The 23,283-nt window shown below is 35.0% G+C and overlaps 1 protein-coding gene across 3 annotated transcripts in view; it reads left to right on the top strand.

Moving 5' to 3' along the window:
• Positions 1-23,283, top strand: part of LOC138697518 (hexosaminidase D-like) — a 942,328-nt gene that overhangs the window by 499,372 nt on the left and 419,673 nt on the right. For all 3 annotated transcript variants that reach the window (XM_069822821.1, XM_069822823.1, XM_069822822.1), the window contains one exon: positions 9,042-9,113. The gene's annotated coding sequence lies outside the window, so the exon portion shown is untranslated. The remainder of the gene's footprint in view (positions 1-9,041; positions 9,114-23,283) is intronic.

Genomic DNA, 23,283 nt, shown 5'->3' with positions numbered 1-23,283 from the left:
TTTAAGTTTCATTTTTTACATCGATAGGGAGGCTATTAAAATTTTTACTGCCATATAACGCACTCCTTTTTGATAGCATGATAGACTTGCCGATGGAGTATGAAAGTCATTTTTTGACGTGAATTATGTTATGAACTGTTGAATTATTTACAAAGTTTTCACGATTACATACGAGGAAGATTATTAATGAAAGTATATACTGACAAGCCATGGGTATTATTTGTAGTTTTTTTAAATAGTCCTACACGATTCCCTAGATTTGGCACCTACTATTTTTCTAATTACTCTTTTTTTTTTTGTAATAGGAATATACTGTGACTATCTGTGGAATTTCCCCAGAATATTATTCCAAAACTCATTACCGAGTGGAAGAATGCAAAGTATATTGTTTTTAAGGTATTGATATTTACTATCTTTTGCATAGATCTAATAGCAAAACAAGCTGAATTTAGTTTGGAGGTATTTTCTTTAATATGATTTTTCCAATTTAATACATTATCGATTTTTAAGCCAAGAAATTTGGTGCCCGTTTTTATTTGCAGACTTCTCTAGGTTGTTCCTCGCTGTTCTCAAAACGGACTGTGGGATCGAGAATGAGTCCAAAATTTCTTTTTTTCGGTAATGATATCTGCTCCTCGAGTTGAACCATCAGCAGAAAGGCACCCAAAGGTACCAAAACCTTTGATAAGGTACTATTTTATTATTATAATTCTTCCTCCAGTTAGTAAAACATCGTTGGAAATCACTTCCGAGAGTAATATGTGATTTTTGACTTACGACATTATTTTACTGAGTGTGCGATATCCCATAATTCCAGAGTGAATCTTCGGTCAGGTTTCGCCATAATACCATCTCGTGTGTTAAAATCCATTACAAATGATTTTAAGACAATATTAGTTGTCTCGTCATGACAGTTGGACGCTGACACTGTACCACACACACCCGTGCGCTTTTACCTGTCAACTTGAGAGCTCTCTGGGACAGACCGTGGCAGCCATTCCTCCGGGGGATAAGGATTTTCCACTGTGAGTATGGAAGCGCCGGTATTTGCTGGAAACGTGTGCTGCATTTCTGAAACCAGCCAGCTACATCGATCGTAAACTGACTCCAACAAGAAATTTTGAAGTATTACGACCAACGATCTCAGGGTCTGTTCATAATTGAAGGACCAGCTTTTAGTGGTATTGCTGCGCCAGCGTTTCCGTACATCATGATTCTTCTTCACAGAATCTTACGGGAGGCTATAGAGGAAATTTCTGTTTTATGTATTTTTTATGCTAGAGACTTGATTTTTTTGTACACATGCTCCTAATGATATCGACAATGACGAATTTGTTCCATGTTTATAGGTTGAATAGTAAAAATATATACAGGGTGTCCCATTTATCTTGTGCACCTATTATACTTTTTTGTTTGGATAGGTATTGGAATTTTTGTTTTTGAGCGTAATGTTGGAACGAGGGGCTAACATGATTGTGGTGATTTGGTGCATGTAACTATATTATGGCACAAGGTACACGTGACGTCATCAATTTTTCAAATACCGCTACATACCTTAATCATGGTACATTTATTAAACACATTAAGACGAGTTCAAAAATGTATCACAATGTCACCTTCCCAATCAATAACAACAAAACGAAATAACAACGTACTTCCAATGTGAAGATGTTATGCTTTGAGAGTCACAGAAGATGTTCCAAATGGTGATCATTCAAACGTCTTATTTTTTTATTTGAGAACTGTTTTCTTAAAAAAAATGCCAACATAACTTCAAGTAATTGTAAAGAATGTGAAGTAAATATTTGAGCTTAGGCCTACTAGCATAAAATTTGTACAATCCTTAGTAATATGAATGCAGAGAAATGGGCAAAAAAAAAAGTACAGGAAAATTAGTTTTAAAATTTGCGTGCAATTTAACCTTTATATGACCGCAGCCTTTCCAAGGATGACGTAAATAATGGCACAACTGCCTTAGAGTTCCAGAACTTCGACAAAGTGTAAATCAGGCATCATACGATTCACAATATTTTAACTAGTACCTTCACAAACACTGACTTTACTATTCACAATATTTTAACTAGCACTTTGACTAACACTGACTTTACTATTCACAATATTTTAACTAATACTTTCACAAACACTGATTTTTACTATTTACAATATTTTAACTAGAACATTCACAAACATTGACTTTACTATTCACAATATTTTAACTAATACTTTCACAAACACTGACTTTACTATTCCCAATATTTTAACTAACAGTTTCACAAACACTGACTTGACTATTCACAATATTTTAACTAATACTTTCACAAACACTGACTTTACTATTCACAATATTTTAGCTAACACTTTCACAAACACTGACTTCACTATTCACAATATTTTAACTAGCACTTTCACAAACACTGACTTTACCATTCACAATATTTTAACTGACAGTTTCACAAACACTGACTTTACTATTCACAATATTTTAACTGGCACTTTCACAAACACTGACTTTACTATTTACAACATTTTAACTAGCACGTTCACAAACACTGTCTTTACTATTCAGAATATTTTAGCTAACACTTTCACAAACACTGACTTTACTATTCACAATACTTTAACTAGCTCTTTCACAAACACTGACTTTACTATTTACAATATTTTAACTAGCACTTTCACAACCACTGACTTTACTATTCACAATATTTTAACTAACAGTTTCACAAACACTGACTCGACTGTTTACAATATTTTAACTAGCACTTTCACAAACAATGACTTTACTATTTACAATATTTTAACTGGCACTTTCACAAACACTGAGTTTACTATTTACAATATTTTAACACTGATGATGTTCCCTAATTACAATGTCCTTTTCTAGTTCTTAACATAAAAGTCTGTCCTTTGCTGTTCTCGATTTTTGTTTGCCCGCTTCTTTCGCCAAAATATCAGTCATAGAGGTAGTTTCAAATGTGGAATAACGTACAACTAGAGGAATTTTAAAAACGTGACTGACTGCCAATTACGAATTGAATACTTCGAATTCTATTTATGTTATAAAGCCCTTCATAAAGGGAAATAAAATTTAAAATGTCCCTTCTAATCTTTTAAACGAAGTTGACATGTGCTATTTTGAAAGAAACTGAACAATTGGTTCGGACGTACGAACGCACACTCCATTAATATTCCCTTCCCTTTGTTCAGGGTTATAAATGTAGACATCATTTGTCAATAGGTAGACGGCTGCCGCCTGAAGAGTAAATTGATATAGTGAACAATATTGTGTGATATGTATTTGGGTTTCAATATGTTTGTAGTTGTGTTTGAGGTTTAGAATGGCGGGCGGGTTACGAGTAGTTGGGTGAGGCTCAGATTAAATGAAAGCCTCCCGTCCGTCGCGCTGGGAACTTTGTAAAGGCAGTGCTTTATTCTCTTCTGCCCCGGCCGACGCGGTTCGTATTTACATTCAGAGGAATGAGAACCTGTTAGCAGTCGAGTTAACTGAATAATAGCACTCCACAATCACGCACTTATGTCGCCAGGAGTTTTATAAAACCGTATTAAAATCAGGCAACCCACTCTGTTGCACAGGTCGAGAGCTTTCATGGATGGAAATTTTTCGATGCATCAGAACCCTGAGCTTTTAACAACTGTCCGTGTTTCCATTGCCCACTTGCATGTTAGAACTAGTTATTTCCATCGGTGAAGAACATGTATGAGCTATACTTTTCATCGAAATTAAGTTATTTAATGACTAAAATGGTATATATTTATAAAATGAATTCGAAGTTTGAAAATAAAAAAAATAGCTGTCTGAAACTGCGATAAAATAATTGAAAGATATTGGAAAAGGTTACAATATAAGACAAGTTAGTTTATGTACCTTAATTTGTAAACTTAATTACACACACACACATATATATGTATATATATAATTTGAACTGGTAATGGAAATTACGGGAAAACGGCTGAACGGATTTGAATACATGGCCCCTCATTTTGAAGCTTGGAACCCAAAGTTTTTCGGAAAAATAGTAGTTTTCAGTGAAATGTCAATTTTCCTACATAATTTTCCTATTTTCCAAAATCCATCTGTCGTCAGTTTTGAGAACTAGCTAATTGCATTCAGGAGAAGCGAAGCGAGCATCAAGTCGGCCGTGTTGCATTTCAGAATAATACAAAACACACACTACAGTAAACAATATTACACGAAGGCCATGATCAGTAAGAATGCTGACATATTTAGAGCTCGAATTAAATTTGTTATTAAAAACTTAACTTACTAAAAATAATTTACAGGTTCGATTCTGTGGTGTGTATTTTCTGGGTACAGCTGTGTATTGGATATTAAAAACTACAAAACTTGAGGTGGTTTGATGACATTATTACCATTAGAAATGGCATATTATTGTAGTTAATGCCGTGATGTGACTATTTTTAATTAATTATACATATTAATGCTATATTAATGATACGTTTTGGGGTTATATAAGTAGATGTAGAGAATAACTTAGATTTTGATTTCTATATTCTAATGAGTGGCGGCTATGTAGTGTATATAGTATATGTTACTGTAAGCTATAAAACTTACGTAAGATAATAACATTATTAAAAATCAAATATTTTTATAGTTATTAATCAAGAGGGGTTGGGTCTTTTTCATATATTTAATGGCGGTGTGGTGTAGATATTTATATGCGTGGTTATCTTCAGTATTGGCTCGAGAGAGAGTATCTTTCATTATTATGGAAGCAAATAACTTTCAGAATGTCTGGTATTCTTCACTGAAAATAAATCTGAAAATGTTTATTTGAACGTCTAATGAACTTAGTTTGCAGCATTTGCTGCACAAGCCACTAGTATAAATGTAATTTTAAATTTACAATATGCAAATAAACAATTGAAAAATTCAAGTTTCATTAAAATAAATTATATAACTTAAATACTGTAAATCAAATGAAAGTGCTCAACAATATTTTAAAAACAATTTATTTATAAATATATATATATATATATATATATATATATATATATATATATATACATATGCATATACATATACGTACACACATATGAGCCGTTGGGAGCAGAAGTGGTGTAAGTCAAAAATGGATAATGAGTAGGGCTAGGATTTTGATATCCTATAAATCACGAACAAATGTCCTGAAAACAATACATGTTTAAATTTCTTATTGCAATTCTTCCACTAGTCTTTTTTGTCTGTCATCAATTCTTCCACTACATTACTCCTAACTCATCATTATACCAAAAATACTATAACCCCCTCCTGTATGACACTTTTCCCCTCACTCTACATCTCTAATTATTTGCACTTTTCACTACTCACTTTTCCACATTGCTACTTTTTAGATCTTAGTTTTCTTCTCTCACGATTTATTTCCCCTCCACACCATTTCCTTAAGTCATACTGTTTTTTCACCTTGTTTTCCCCTCTTCCTTCATCACTGCTCCCTGAACTATCTCCTACTTGTATTACTCTGCTTCTCGCCAGCCTCGATTTAGATCTTAGTTCCTTCACCCGCTTCGGAATTGCTCCCATCTGATGTCCGCTATTTCCATTCGCTACAATGCATTTATGAACTAAAAGTCTTTCAAAAATGCCCTTAAAATTGATCTTACATAATTGGCTTAGTAGGAAAAGAGGTTTTGTACTACTTAATATTTAGACTAGTAATTAAATTAAATTTTACATAATTTTTTCTAAGTAGTACACTTTAATTAATTATTTTACCTGGTGTAGTTTCCATGTATGATCGTTCACTTCTGCGTCGGCATGTGGACGTGAGTCAGCAGTCGGCTGGTCGGTCTTGGCCCTTCATGGGCTGTAGCACCATGGATTTACTTTACTTTTAGTTTCCATGTAGTCTACCACAAGGCCACTCTTATCCGGAATTAGGAGGTATAGAGGAGTCTATATTGAAGGGGTGGTTGGACTGATTCATTACATGGGGTGTACTACGTTAAAATGACAATATTTGTGTAGAAAAACGATTAAGATATTATACAAAATAATGAGTATTAATGGACAAAATATGGAAAGAAAATATCAAAGGAAATAAACATTATTTTACATTAATAATGGGGATTTATGGACAAAATTAAATGAAAATGCCTAAAAAATGACCAAATAAAACAAAAGAGTCGACCTGGTTGGCAAGTCGGTATAGCGCTGACCATGTATGCCCAAGGTTGCGGGTTCGATCCCGGGCCAGGTCGATGGCATTTAAGTGTGCTTCAATGCGACAGGCTCATGTCAGTAGATTTACTGGCATGTAAAAGAACTCCTGCGGGACAAAATTCCGGCACATCCGGCGACGCTGATATAACCTCTGCAGTTGCGAGCGCCGTTAAATAAAACATAACTTTAAGATAACTTAAAACAAAAGATGCTCTTATGATTTGAAACAGGCAAAAAATGCAAAAAATTCCCGAAGAAATATGTCTTAAAACACTCAGTTTATCACATAACATATAAATACTAAAGCAGCTATGTTTCTGGCTTACTAGAAAAAAGATGCAATTTCATCAAAATCCTAGCCCTAGCAATGAGGATTAAAATAAACATTCTGTAGAATACAGCGAAAAGTACCAATTAATATTAAATTTATTTAAACTATTAGTAGTCAGTGGATAGCACGAAGGACATTAATTGCTACTTTGCGCTGTATTTTACAGAATTTTTACTTTAAACCTTATTACCCAATTTTGACTTACACCACTTCTGCTCTGAACGGCTCATATATTTAACCGCATAATTTCTCTCGATTTACCACCATCACTGCTGCATGTCTGAAAGGATAGAAAGACAGGAAGAAGCAATCCAAGGAAAAATGCTTGAAATCGATGCGACGGATATGACGTCAAACTACACCTCCTACGCTCCATAATCCTCCGCGAAATACCACCAAATATTCAAATGCTACTATCGGTTTCGTCATACGTAAACGGTTTAGAATGGCTGTGGAGGTAACAGGAGAATTAGTAGATTATTATATCAATGCACATTTCACTGTAGCGTAAAGGTTGGTAATATTGTGATACGAGTAATATTGTGATAGTTCTTTTACTGAGCGAGACGAAGATCGGTTTCTTCGTCAACGGATTAAGGGAATGTTCGTGGACAAGTTGGTGCACAAAACCGCTCTTTTTCTCGCTCAGTAAAATTGTGATAATTTGTCAAAAAGAACTATCAATATTACTCATCACAGTATTACCAACCTTTACCCTATATTAAATTTATTAAACGTCTTATTGTTGGTACATGGACTGAACACTCCATCGCTAGGTACTTTTTTTTTCTGTTTGCTATTTTCGTCAACAGAATATTAGCTTATTTGTAAAAATAACACCCGCTCGATTTTACTGAACTTTTGAAGTATTCATAACAACTTACTTACAAATAATGGCTTTTAAGGAACCCGAAGGTTCATTGCCGCCTTCATATAAGCCTGCTATCGGTCCCTATCCTGTGCAAGATTAACCCAGTCTCTATCATCATATCCCACCTTCCTCAAATCCATTTTTATATTATCCTCCCATCTACGTCTCGGCCTCCCCGAAGATCTTTTCCTCTCCGGCCTCCCAACTAACACTCTATATGCATTTCTGGATTCGCCCATACGTGCTACATGCCCTGTCCATCTCAAACATCTGGATTTAATGTTCCTAAATATGTCAGGTGAAGAATGCAATGCGTGAAATTCTGCGTTGTGTAACTTTCTCCATTCTCCTGTAACTTCATCCCTCTTAGCCCCAAATATTTTCCTAAGCAAACACTCTTAATCTCTCTTCCTCTCTCAAAATGAGAGTCCAAGTCTCACAACCATACAGAACAACCGGTAATATAACTGTTTTATAAATTCTAACTTTCAGGTTTTTTGACAACAGACCGGATGACAAAAGCTTCTCAACCGAATAATAACAGGCATTTCCCATATTTATTCTGCGTTTAATTTCCTCCCGAGTGTCATTTATATTAACTGTTGCTCCAAGATATTTGACTTTTTCCACTTCTTCGAAGGATAAATCTCCAATTTTTATATTTCCATTTCGTATAAACTTACTTACTTACTTACTTACTTACTTACTTACTTACTTACTTACTTACTTACTTACTGGCTTTTAAGGAACCCGGAAGTTCATTACCGCCCTCACATAAGCCCGCCATCGGTCCCTATCCTAAGTAAGATTAATCCATTCTCTATCATCATATCTCACCTCCCTCAAATCCATTTTAGTATTATCCTCCCATCTACGTCTCGGCCACCCCAAAGGTCTTTTTCTCTCCGGCCTCCCAACTAACACTCTATATACACTTGTGGATTCGCCCATACGTGCTACATGTCCTGGCCATCTCAAACATCTGTATTTAATATTCCTAATTATGTCAGGTGAAGAATACAATGGGTGAAATTCTGCATTGTGTAACTTTCTCCATTCTCCTGTAACTTTGTCCCTCTTAGCCCCAAATATTTTTCTAAGCACCTTATTCTCAAACACTCTTGATCTCTATTCCTCTCTCAAAGTGAGAGTCCAAGTCTCACAACAATACCGAACAACCGGTAATATAACTGTTTTATAAATTCTAACTTTCAGGTTTTTTGACAACAGACTGAATGATAAAAGCTTCTCAACCGAATAATAACAGGCATTTCCCATATTTATTCTGTGTTTAATTTCCTGCCGAGTGTCATTTATATTTGTTACTGTTGCTCCAAGATATTTGAATTTTTCCACCTCTTCGAAGGATAAATGTCCGATTTTTATATTTCTATTTCGTATCAACACGAAACAGAATTCATAATCGTAATAATACGAACAAAACAGCTGAATAACACATCGAGAAAGGGATGACTATTGGTCATTTGACGGGTATATTACTATATCTTTTTTATTCCTCCGTTTCAAGCTTATACTCCCACCTTTCGGCCGCATGGCGTTCAGAAACGTTTGATGGTATCAGTGAATGAGATATTTGTGAATTGTTTCGCATCTGATTGGCTGTTTCTCTCTGACAGGCGCGGCCCATGTTGACACCCGGTGACGTCACCGTGAGGCGGCTGTTGACCTCGCGACCTTCTCGCTGACAGGTGAGTTTCAACTCTGACCTTTATCACAGTTTCATATTGTTGTAGTACGCTTGTAGTAGGCCTTAATCCGGGCTATCGATTTCAATGCAGTTGGATTTACTTGATGCTCGTCTACGCGTCCATTAAGACCTACAGAAGGGATGGTGTCAGCAGTGTGTACAGGATATTGGCGCTGAAAGAAATTTATTTGGGAATATTCCCGGATGATTTTTGGGCAGCGTTTAAGCCACAGTTGCATTTGTAGCATTTTGCTACTCCACTTATAAAAATACAACAAACTTTGAATGTAAGTCTGCAAAAATGCGACAACCACACTGGACTTCAGAAACGAAGATGGTAATGGAGAAAATGAAATCAGAGATGTGTTTGAACTAATCTGAATTTAAATGAAATGCTAATTGCTTGGGCATTTTCAAAAAGATATTGAGCAATAGATGTTCGGGAATGGATTTGAAAGAGTTGGTGCATTTCATGTAAGTTAAGTGAACAATTTTTTTTAAATTGATTTAGATAATTCCATCGCATAATGTAAATTGTAAGCGAGGATTTAGTTGCATGAATCTTGTAAAAACTGGAATTAGAAACCGCCTTTCAGTAAAAAGAGTTAGCACTCTGCTAACAATAAATCTTGAAGGGCCTACTAGTAAAGAATTTCAATGTTTAGAGTGCCCATAAAATAACGTATTTTAATATGATGTAAATTCAGCAGTAATTCATTCTAAACATACCAGCGTCTAATTATTTACTTACATAAGTATATCTAGAGTGTGATAAGATGGATTGAAAGTAATAAAACTCCAAGAAAAAAATGATATAACTTATTGTTTCTGCATACTTCATTAATTTTATCTTTCTGCACAATTATTTATAATATTACACAAATATTTCGCAGTTTGAACAAGTATAATTTTTCATTTGTGCATTTTTGCGACAATTATTTATTTTCCAGCTTGAACCCTGTTTTTCGGAATAATCCTTGAGTGGAAATTTTTTTATTATTCTTAATTTTCTTCATTTTGGCAAATTGAAGGGTTGCTAGGAGAAACAACCTATGTCAGTTTTGGTCGAAAATGAGTTATCAGTACTAATGGAAAGCTGAAAGCTTGTGGCATCTGTGTATACTTATGGATTCTGAAAAAAAAACAGCCTCTGTCAGAGATTATAGCCTTGGAAAATATAGGTGGTTCTGCAAAAACAACCTATGTCAAGACCAATTCTAGAAGAATAACCCTTGTCATTTGACATGGGCTGTTTTTGACGGAAAAATTGTGGCAGCATTGACATTCAAACATAAACAACTATGAGCATTCTTGGAATAACTTTAGACAGGATGAAAACTATTCAGTCATCACTCATAACCACTGGAAAGGCACCCCTAGAACGTAGAGGTAAATATGATAGTAGGCCAAACCAAATATCTAAAGAAATAGAAGCTCTTGTACAAGATAACATAAAATCTTTCAAATGTAGACAATCACATTACTCTTTTCGTGGCAATCCATACACATTTTATTTGTTCGAACCTTTGACAGTTAAGCAGATGCGTAGAATATTTCTGGATATGTACCAAATTGCTTTTCCATACAAAACTTTTTGGAGTGTATTTACAATTATGTTCAACCTGAAGTTCGGAGTTCCACGATCTGCTACATGTACAACTTGTGACTAGCTTACTCTGAAAATCAGTAATTGTTCAATTGAAGAGAAGAAACAGCACCTTCGTGGCCAAAAAGAACTTCATCTAAGAAATGCAGAGGAAATCTATGATCTGAAGAGAAAATGGATGCAAAATGATCGTGAAGGAAAGGTACCAATTACATCCTTTGGCTTCATGCAAAATTTATCCCTTCCACATCTACAAAAAAATGCAGCGTTTTACGCGTGCAAGTTGTGGTAGTATGTGTTTGGTGTGAATGATCTCAGTGACCATAGGGTTTGTATATATGTATATAATGAGTGTGTATGAAACAAGGTTCAAAAGAATGTTACGTAACTTCATAATTACTTCGTGAAAAACCACGATGACATGATAGAGGATCTTGTACTGCTATCAGATGAATGCTCAGAGCAAAATAAGAACTGTGTGATGATTCATTTTTTGTACATGTTAGAATACTGTTTTAAAATGTTGAAATCAATCACTTACATTTTCCCAGTGCAAGGCCACTCGTGCTTACCGAATGATTAATACAGTGAAACCTGTTCAAATCGGAACCTGAATAATCCGGAATTCTGTCTATTTCGGAACAATTTATTGGTCCCGGCGAAATTCATATGTATTATGTGTAACTTTTCCTGAATAAAACGGAAACTGTACAACGCGGAAACGGAAACTGTCTGCTACTGTTCAAAACGGAAATAATATTTTGGACACACTACTTTACTGTAAAGTATATTTTGAAACAATATGTGCTTTCAAGGAATGTAGGAAATACTAGTAGGTCACTAAAATAAAAACAAGTTTTCTTTGTAAATTTTTTTGAGGGTACGAGGGTGTGTTGGCCTGGTGGTCATAAATTTTATTACCTTATTGACTAGGCTGACGAGTCCCTTCAAAGATGTTCAATGCACTCCTGTATACTGTCGTAGCTGGGTAGAACGCAAGTGTATTAGCGATTTCGTGATAAAAAAAAGTTGTGTAAAAATGTCGCACTATCATTAAGGAGAGTTGGTAGTTATCGCGTGCAAAATAATGGTAAAAATAGCCTATCTTCAAGCAGTCATAAACATAATACTATTTATCAGAGGTCTTTCATTTTTCAGTGATATGTGTACATAAAAAGCTTTAAAATTAAAAGAAAATTAATTTTTTAATTTAAACACAATTTTTTTGATAAATTCACTACATGCCTGAGATCAGGTACGCTCTATTAATTTATCATAGCACATATTGAATTGCAATTTTAGCCACTTACTGCTAACAGATACTAAAACATACCTTACTAAAATTATGAATGTATCTGTAATATTATGGTCACAGGGCTTATACCAATTATAACTGTCAATAAATAATAATAAAAAATTGACGATGAAGATTTGTATAAGCCCTATGACCAAAATATTATAGATATATTAATAATTTTAGTAGAGTGTGTTTTAGTATCTATTAGCAGTAAGTGGCTAAAATTTCAATTCAATGTGTGCTATATTAAGTGGATAGAGTGCACCTGATCTCAGGCATATAGTGAATTTATAAAAACATAATATTTAAATTCAAAAATTATTTTAAGGATAAAGATTTACTCTAGAGTAACCATTCTTTTTTTATTCTAAAGCTTAATGTGTATAAATATATCACTGAAAAAGAAAGAGCTCTGATAAATAGTATTACATTTATGACTGCTTGAAGATAGGCTATTTTTACCATTATTTTGGATGCGATAACGACCAACTCCCCTTAATTGATGAAGTAAAAGTTATCGAGGAAAATGAGAAACGAAGAGTATGGAAAATAATGTTGAAATTTATGAATGGAAAACTCAGGTGTAACTTAACACTTTCAAAAATAAAGGCCGTATCATGAGTGAGTGGCTTGCGGTCAATAATGGTGACATAAAAGGAAATAGAAAACAACTGGTTACATAGAAATAAATGAACTGTTGTGGGAGTGGATTGTTCTTGCCCTTTCGAAGATCATGCAAATTTCTGGACCTATTCTGCAAAGAAAACCCTTGAACTGGCAAAGAAATTAGATAATCCAGAATTCGAGGCTTCTAATAGATGGCTCCTAGTTCAACTAAATAATGTGTTGTGATATACAGTACAGTATTATATTATAGTGTTAGATATTAAATTTAATGTAATTAATAATCTTTACAGTGTTTAATAAGTGAGTTACGATACAATTTATACACGAAATGAGACTTTCATCAAGATCATTCACCAATTAAATAAGTGACAGGAAGCTGATTTAATGTCATTAGTGTTAAACGGAGTATTTTGTAATTCCTACAATTTGCGGCATGCCATTTTGTTTTTAATTTATTGAAATGATGAAATATTCCATTTTAACTTCACACCTGAATAACACGGAAACCTGTCCACAGCGGAAGAAACTTAGGACCATGTCACTTCCGTCTTGAACAGGTTTCGCTGTATTTCTCTATCATAGAGGAAAGAAACAGAAAAGTTGTTGTTGAAACCTCAGCAGAATGGAACGAAATAATGCGATCATATCGCTCAAAACCAAGTGATAAATTCCGTGTAGACGCCACTACTTATAGACCTACACCAATCTATAACACGAATTCATGCCCCTTTCATTCCAATCTATTAACCTACAATTTCCACGTATTCTGTGTCTTCCTTCATTCCTATAAAGTACATCATAAACTATACAACGATCTCAGGTTGAAAGCAGAAGAATTTATGGCACTTGTTTTCCACATCAGCTGTCACATTGAGTTCTGAAAGCGACTTCACTGTCGCAGCGCACCAGGTGCTCGCCGCCTTCGCGTCCCACCAGTTTGTCTAATTCTGTCACTCCCACAATGAATTTTGTAACAGGTCGCTAAAGAACGCAGTACAATAGCAGACGAGGCCTACGCTGCAAATGCCAGGGGCTTATTGTGCTCATTTGCTTGGATTTGTCCTCTGTTATGTAAATGTGAGTCAGATTTTCATGTCTTCTCTCTAGCCCAGTAATGGCAAGCTCTGTTGGCAATATTTCCCTTTTTCGCCACTAAAATTTATCATTCACCTTGATATAGATTTCGGACTAATGGAACCTCTTGTGATACAGTACAGGAAAATATATGTTGGTTGTTGTTGATTTAACAGAATAACTTAGATCTTACTCAGAATAGCTAATCTAATGTTACTGTTAATAATCTTTACTTATTTACTCTGGCACAGCTAAGGCCAGTAGGCCTTCTCTTCCGCCCAGCCAGACTCTAATTCTAATTGAATACAATTGCTTACATAGTTATTACATTAATATCTAGACCATAAAACAACATGAAAGTAAATAATGAAAGTTGGATGAGTAATGTTAGTGTGACAATAATAAACATTGGTAAGAAATAGTTACAATAATAATAATAATAATAATAATAATAATTTATTTATTTAATCTGGCAGAGCTAAGGCCAGTAGGCCTTCTCTTCCGCCCAGCCGGACTCTAATTCTAATAAATTCAATTGCTTACATAGTTATTACATTAATATCTAGACCATAAAACAACATGAAAGTGAATAATGAAAGTTGGATAAGTAATGTTAGTCTGACAATAATAAACATTGGTAAGAAAAAGCAATAATAATAATAATAATAATAATAATAATAATAATAATGATAATAATAATAATAATAATAATAATAATAATGAGATAATTTAAATATGTATTCTGTGATGTATAACCATTAAACATTGAGAAACCTGAAACAGCTATTATTGTTAACAAGAATTGTTAGAAAAATATTTCGTTAGTCTATTCTTAAATTGGTTTGATGTCTGACAGTCCCTGACATTACTCGGTAGGGAATTCCAAAGCCGAGGAACAGCCACAGTGAAAGAAGATGAATATGAGGATGTTCGGTGGGAGGGAATGGATAATATTGAGGAGTGTTGTGATCGTGTGTCTAGGTTATCGTGGGTGGAATAAATTTTGAAAACGAGACGCAAGATAGACAGGAGTGGAGAAATGCAATATGTGAAAGAGGGAGGAAAGAAAGTGGATTTTCCTACGATCTTCTAGACGGAGCCAGGACAACATTTCGAGGGATGGTGTTACGTGATCAGCCCGGCGAATATTGCAGACGAAACGGGCGCTCATATTATGAACATATTATGTTAAGGTTATGCCACTTATTATGAGGCATTTATTTGGAAATAATTAAAAAAATGTTAAAGACAATTAGGTATTGATAGTAATGAAATAAACAGGAAAGTTATTCTTTTATTAATATAGGCCTACAGATTTGCGTTGAATTTTATTTTTAATTTTAGCTCTCGTTTATGTATTGCTGAAGCCAGAAATGGCATAAAAAATAGCACATCACACTCTGTTTTTACACAAAGCTTTATTTTATGTTTTATAGCATTCACGTATTAGTGATCTTGCTGCATCCATAACCCAGTGCTCTAATGTAAAATTTTCTACTGACTGTTGATGAGCATCAGAAACATGATCTAGAAGGCTGTGTGATGTAGAAAGTAGGAGTCCTGAAGAGTTTACCAGTTTGAACTCAATCGTAATATGATTAAAAAATAATTATTGGTATTTGGCATAACCATCGAGGTAAATAGTATATTAGTGGAGAGAGAACTAGATGTAACTTCTACTACAGAACTACAACCGTAGTCAGCTGTGGTGGCTATGGCAACCATATTGATAAACATGTGAAGATATTTTACATTCGCCCATATGAATGCTTTCATGTGTTCAAATGGACTTTTCGGTACCCGAAATACCGTTGGCTTTTTGATAGCACCCAAGAATAAAATATTCCTTGACTGACAACACAAAATCTGAAGTTGATGACGAAAATTAAGCTTGAGATATTCGACATTGTCTTTACAGCCACACATTATCCTAATATTTCATAGAAAGTAAAACATATTTTATCGTAAGCTATGTAAATAAAATGCCAAATTATTAAAATTATATCGATAATATAGTAGGCCTAAATTAATTTGTAGTCTATATTATTATTTAATATCAGTTATTATAGTTCACGAAACAGTAATGCAGTAGCGCCGCATGTCGGTATTTGTTCGAATCAATAGCAACAGCCAGGTAACTACAGGCCGAAACACAGCTACCAGTTGGAGCACAGATATCTGTAAAGATGACGATAACTGTTGTTTCGGAAACTCATTTTGAACATATCAGCACATTAAATCGTATGTAGAGCCTTCATTTAAAGATTTCCCAGTCTAAATAATTATAAAATTTAAATTGAATTTAATTAAACAAAGAACACATCAATTTATATATTGAGAGGTTAGTTTAAAACCACTCATAACTCTATATTAGGTTTCACTCCCTTACCCCCATCCATCTCCACTCTGAAATTTCAAATGGCACCCCTATCTTATGATACTTAAATTTGAAAGAGTATTCAATTATTATTTATACATCACATTCATTTGTTTTCGCATCTTTTATTCTCTGTCGTCCCCTGGCAAACTGTAGTGTTGTTCTTATCAGTTGAGTGTAAGATAAAAACAGTTTATTTTGTGTGATTTCCTAAATTAATCAATAAGGATGATTTATGTTCTCTCTTGAAGGATATACACCATTTTAAAATAATTTAATACACAAACACAACTATTATATGGAATGCTCAATAAGTTTTTGTAGCTTTATTCTCTTCAGCTCTAATCAACAATAACAACAATCCAGGTTACCAGGCGACGATAGAAAACAAAAGATGCGAAAACGAATGAGATGTATAAACAATTGAATACTCTTTATTTAGACTGGGAAGTTTTGAAATACTCTGTACTTATAACTCTGTATGTACAGATTCAGAAACAAGATTCAGGTGAGATGTATAAACAATTGAATACTCTTTATTTAGACTGGGAAATTTTGAAATACTCTGTACTTATAACTCTGTATGTACAGATTCAGAAACAAAATTCAGGTGACCCAAATTTTGTTTCTGGGTCTCTACAGGTAATTATTGTCTCTCCAGGAACCAGGTATAAATCCAGACGTTTGAGATGGGCACGGCATGTAGTATGTATGAGTGAGTCCAGAAATGCGTATAGAGTGTTAGTTGGGAAACCTGAAGGAAAAAGACCTTTCGGTATGCCAAGACGTAGATGGGAGGATAAGTTAATATTAAAATGGACTTGAGGGAGGTGAGATATATATGATGATAGGAACTGGATTAATCTTGCTCAGGATAGGGACCGATGGCGGGCTTATTTGAGGGCGGCAATGAATCTCCGGGTTCCCAAAAAATTATTTGTAAGTAAAATATATTTCCACTGAAGTTCCATACAAAATTTTGTTTCGTTTCTTTCTGCAACGTCTTTCACATAAAAATCGGCGTGTTTGATAATCAGACTCTCTATCTCGGGCTTAAGTAGGTCGGATGATCAGAATTCTATTGCAATATCCACCCCCCCCCAATTTCGAGCTACACTGTGGCGCGATTTCACGCCTGTGCCATTAGTTACATATGCATATCAGTATTTGATTAGGGTTGAGGGTGGCTCATGTCGCAATGCACGTAAGATAACACGGGGCGGTTTGTAAATATTGGTTTGCCAAATATGTATGTAAATGCGATCCTTGCTATGGAATCCCGAAATCTAGTAACATGGGAGACTACTGAATGGACTTCCCATTCAAACAATTGGACATTTCAGCAATGTTTTGCTTAATACTTATTATTTAGTAGATCAATTTGCAAATTAGAGAATGGACTAATATGGAATATGCTAAAGCTGCATAATTGCGGACTTGTATTTCGAACCAGAAATATACTTCACTGGAGTCCGCGGCTGTTTTAACATAGCGTATAGGCCCGGGTTCAAATCGTGCTTGGGAGACGTTGCCTGGTTGAGATCTTCACCCTCTTCATCTGCTAGCATCAGGGACTGTCTAAATAAAATTGAATTCAAACGCAAACTTACTAGGTACTTGGTCAGTAATTGAGACTCGTTCAGACATGGTTTCTTGTAAATAGTTCTCTTAATCTATCACAAAATATCTCAATATACGGTAATTTCATCACTATAGAATTTTGTTATTCTAGGTGCTTAGAAAATATTTGGGGCTAAGAGGGATGAAGTTACAAGAGAATGGAGAAAGTTACACAACGCAGAACTGGACGCATTGTATTCTTCACCTGACATAATTAGTAACATTAAATCCAGACGTTTCAGATGGGCAGGGCATGTAGCAGGTATGAGCGAATCCAGAAATGCATATAGAGTGTTAGTTGGGAGGCAGGAGGGAAAAAGACCTTTAGAGAGGCCGAGACGTAGATGGGAAGATTATATAAAAATGGATTTGAGGGAGGTGGGATATGATGATAGAGAATGGATTAATCTTGCTCAGGATAGGGACCAATGGCGGGCTTATGTGAGGGCGGCAATGAACCTCCGGGTTCCTTAAAAGCCAGTGAATAAGTAAGTAATTTAAGGTTTAATTTGTAATTCAGTAAATACAAAAATATTCTTTGTTCTTAACTTCTATGATAAATTGTCTAGCTTTAATTAATCAGGTAATCTTGTCGTACTTTAATTTTTATTGTAATTGTAAATTTAATATTAATTGTAATTTTATTCTTCATATTACAGTTGTAATCCCCTAGTAGAGAGGCAGAGAAGTCCTGACGTCCTTATCTCTACCAGGTTAAATAAATAAATACTAAATACTAATACTAAATTAAGAGCAAATGGTGGGTAAATGTCAGCGCTGTGTCCTGGACTCATTTCGCTGACATTATCACCTTCGTATCACTCAGAAGCTAGATAACCTCCGAAGTTGATAAGGCGTCGTAAAAACACTTAAAAAGGCACAGCGTGTAAATGACATTTATGTGGGAATTAGAAGGAAAGTTGCTCTTTTCCAGAAAATTTTATCAACTTCTCACAGAAAAGGGTGAACGTAGAATTTTTGCTTAAAATACGGGGGAATTTCATGTTTTGGAAATGCGTACCAAAGTATATAGTATTAAAATAAAATACCTTTACATTTATTTTTTCAACAGTGAATACTGTTCACCATAACGTTTTTCATAGACTTCCAAAGAACCAATCACCTGCTACATTTGACGCGGAGAATATAAATTCTTAGCACGAAGGAGAAATATGATCAGGAAAGCCCTCTTAAATATAAATTCAATATTTGTTTACTTCAAAGACACCAACTCACCTATCCAACCTACTCTAACCGTGTCAGAATCCTCGGTCTTTTGTCACTTAACTACCCCTTCATCTGACCGACTCAAACATTGTCTCATTCATCTGTATTACGTTACTTAGGTATCCCCTCATCTAACGTAACCTAACGTTTGAAAAGAGACGAGATGACAAAAGTTTCTGAATTGAATAATAGCTGGCATTTCCCATATTTATTCTGCGTTTAATTTCCTCCCGAGTGTCATTTATATTTGTTACTGTTCCTCCAAGGTATTTGTATTTTTTCACTTTTTAAAAGAACGTTTATATGACGTCATTTCATTTTCGGGCAATGAAGTGTAATTAAATTTTAAATTCCAACCAATCACAGTCATACCTCGCGATAATTTCTGCAGCTCGATTTATCACTATCAATTTATCGCATGGTCATTCTTTTGCTTAGTCAATGTCGCCAACTGTTTCCACGTAAATCGATGAGCATGAATCCATTGTACTAAATAAAGTGAGAAATCCTACTTCCATATCTACAGCTTCATCTTCTAATTCCATGTCCATTGTATCTAAAGAAAATGACACTCCTTCATAACAATTGTTCATTTAATCAATGTATTAATCAGGTTATTTGTAAATACTATAAAATGTTTAAATTAAGTTATGATTTCAGCAGATAATGAAGACGTATTTCTGTTATAATAACAAGAGAAAATCGCAGTACACGTAATTAACATTTTTAAACCTGTATTTCGTTTTTCTCAATTGGCATTACTGAATAACATCCAATTTCTTTATTGTAGTAATCGATATTCATCTATTTCGACTTCACAATGTCTGAATAGGTTAATTATTCATAAATATACGATTATTAACATTTTGTGAGCGAATTTTAGGGGTAGGCCGATATTATTTACATTTTTATTTTGGTTATTAACATTTTGTGAGCGAATTTTAGGGATATATTATTTAAATTTTTATTTTATTCACGAAATATTCCTAATAAATGTCATTCGAGGTCTGAGATTGCCCAAATAAATCTCAGACCTCTTGTGACATTACTAAAGATAAATTTACAAATTTTATTTTTCCATTTCGTATTACGTTCTGTATACGAGACATAGTGATATAATACTTTGGTTTTTCGGGGTTTACTTGCATACCTATCTCCTTACTTGCTTCAAATAAAATTTCCGTTTTTTCCGTAATCGTTTGTGGATTTTCTCCTAACATATTCACGTCATCCGAATAAACAAGCAGCTGATATAACCCGTTCAATTCCAAACCCTGTCTGTTATCCTGGGCTTTCCTAATGGAATATTCTAGAGCAGCGGTCATCAGCACAGTGCACCCTCGGGCTAGCGTCTCTTACCCGTGGATAAGACATTCCACTGGCGTGCATCCGTGGCTGCTGGCGGGTATGCTTTCTAACTCTCCCTTCTGCACGACGGAGCATATTACGATGCACTCATTACACTTCGCCCATTTCAGCGAGTGCTGGCGATCACTGTTCTAGAGCGAAGTAAAAAAGTAAAGGTGATAGTGCATCTTTTTGCTTTAGCCCGTAGTGAATTGGAAAAGCGTCGGAGAGAAACTGGCCTATACGGACTCTGCTGTGTTTCACTGAGACACATTAATCAATCGCACTAGTTTCTTGGAAATAACAAATTCATTAATATTATGTAAAACTTTCGTCTTAACCGAGTCATAGGCCTATGCCTTGATTCTTATTTCCTTACTTTAGTAGATTATAAAAACCGAGCGGGCTAGCGGCGTGGTAGAGGGCTGGTCTTGCATTCGGGGTTCGATCCCAGGGGCCAGCAATCCTAACTGAGGTTTTTCATGGTTTCCTCAGTTATTTCCATACTAATGCCGGGATTGTACCTCTTGAAAGTCCGGCCATGGACGGCGATCCTTCCCTTAATCCTTTCATATGTGTGAGTGAATGCTGTGTAATGTCTTAAATGTTTGTGTTGTATCGGAGGTGGCCCTGGCATAGAGCTGATCCCTCATCCGGGGAGGCTCTCCCTGTCCTTGTGTGGTCAAAACGTATGTATGTGATCCATAGATTAATTCCTCTTCCGACAGGTCGCGTCCCTGTAAGGCCCGGGTGGCGTGGGTCGTGTAAATGAACCTAGAAGGGAGAGGTTAAACTGAGAGAAAGAAGAAGAAGTAAATTATAAAAGCTCCAAAGTTCGGGACAATTAGTTTTCAGGCATAACATATTGGTGGGACGCGGAACAACAAGGTCGAAATCGGGACTCCCCCGCGAAATTCGGGACGGGTGGCAACCCTGTCCCAATTTTGTGTAGTGCAACGATATGCTTAGAATAATACGCCTTGCAGTTTGTTAATTGTCCACGCTACTTATTGCCCTGCAGCCCCATTCCTTTAAACGGCCTCCTGCGATAACAGCAGCGAACTAAATGGCGTCGGAAATTGGCCTCTCTTCCGAGCGGAGAGCAGAGACCTGCACCTAAGTCTTTCTTCACAACTTCCTTAATTAGCGTGAGAATAATCAGTCCTTCCACATGCACTCACTCAGAAATCCAAACCGCCCTTGAAGGACAAAAGCAACCCCGTGAGCGTGGACGCTAAGTAAAGACGGAGCTTCAGAGAATAAGGGAGGGCATTTCAGTTGTTTCCCACGAGATAGCAGCACCAGCGGGGAACGTTTAACGACGAGGCCATCCAGATAATACGCGTCTCCAGCTCTCCGTGTCATTTTAGGATCTTACAAAAGAGCGTCGGTATAAATGAGAAACAAAACAGCATAAAAACAAAAGAAAGTCGAGCAGAAGAAACAAGAGAGACGCGCCTTACGAGCCATCATAAAAACATTCATTACTCTTATTTAAAGAAAGAACTGTGAACCCTTGAGTTCTGTATTCAGACCCGTTACAAATGAATCCATTTGCGTAATTGTTTTGCTTATTAATTAAAAGAGCTACCTGCTAAATTAATTGATGCACGAAATTGAGAAAACAGTTAGCTCCAGTGTTAAACACAGTGACTATAACTCCAACAGCTTGAATACACTTAAGTGTAGATCAAATAGCGTGTGATCCAAAACTGCAGGTAACTTTTTCTGGTCTTTTGATTATATGTTAGCATTTGTATCAAAGGTTCGTAGGTTCAAATTCAGCCGTGAACAATGAATTTTAAACCAGGGGATCCCATGTTGTTGATTTTTCTTCTTCTTCTTCTTCTTCTTCTCCTTCTTCTTCTTCTTCTTCCTGTTATGTATTAGGCCTCGTGGTCTGTTACTCCCTCCATTGTTTCAGCAGACGGCCCAAAAATATTTTTCCCTAAGGACGACAATCTATTGCATGGTGTGGTATTCTTATAGGCTGCATTCTGAGATTTCTATTTCTGTCTATTATTTTGAATATTCTCTAAAAGAGGATCCATTTTTTAATTCTTTTAAAATAACTATTTTTTTTTCTTTTTTATGTAATTTAGTATAGCCCACAGTTTTTAAAAAACCATTATTTAATTGGCAATTATTCGTCGTTTGTCATATTTACGTAGTAATAATAATAATAATAATAATAATAATAATAATAATAATAATAATAATAATTCTTTATTTATACTGGCAGAGTTAAGACCATAGGGCCTTCTCTTACATTCTACGAGGTCACAAAGTACACAAGCAGTTAAAATTTAACAAAAAGTTAAAGAACAGAATACTAACATATTACAAAAAATAATAATATAATAATAATAATAATAATAATAATAATAGCATAATAAAATCGACACTAAGCAACATGAAAGTAATACCATAATAGAAAAAAAAAAGAAAGTAAAATACATTGGAATATAGTGAAAGCAACTCATTTAGTACAAATGGTTAATATGAAAAAACGTAAGGAAGAATATATCAAAATGGAATGTAATAAAATAATAATAAAAAAGAAAAGAAATACGAAAATTAAATAAAATTCACGATAAAAAGGCTATGAAAATAAATTCATCGGCTGATAAAGAGAACAAAAAGGGGAAAGGAAGGAAAAAGAAATATATAGCCTATATTTTTACGAAACTATCGCAGAGAAAAGGGCTTATAACTGAAAGGAATCTAATTCAAAAAGTGCAATATTAATTTATTTTTGAAACTAGACAATGTCCGAAAATCTCTGACATGTTGTGGTAGAGAGTTCCAGAGATGAGCTGCAGAGACGGTGAAAGATGAAGAGTAGAAGGATGTTCTGTGTTTAGGAATGGAGAGTGTGATATGGTGTTGTGAGCGAGTATCTATTTCGTGATATGAGGACAAATGTTGAAAACGAGAAGCTAGGTAGCAAGGGTTAGAGGTTTGAAGAATATTGAAGAGTGAAGTGAGAGAGTGAA

The sequence above is a fragment of the Periplaneta americana genome, chromosome 4 (assembly GCF_040183065.1).
Source record: "Periplaneta americana isolate PAMFEO1 chromosome 4, P.americana_PAMFEO1_priV1, whole genome shotgun sequence".
Lineage (NCBI taxonomy): Eukaryota > Metazoa > Arthropoda > Insecta > Blattodea > Blattidae > Periplaneta > Periplaneta americana.
Note: the sequence above shows the minus strand (reverse complement) of the source record. Positions and strands in the feature narration are given on the sequence as shown.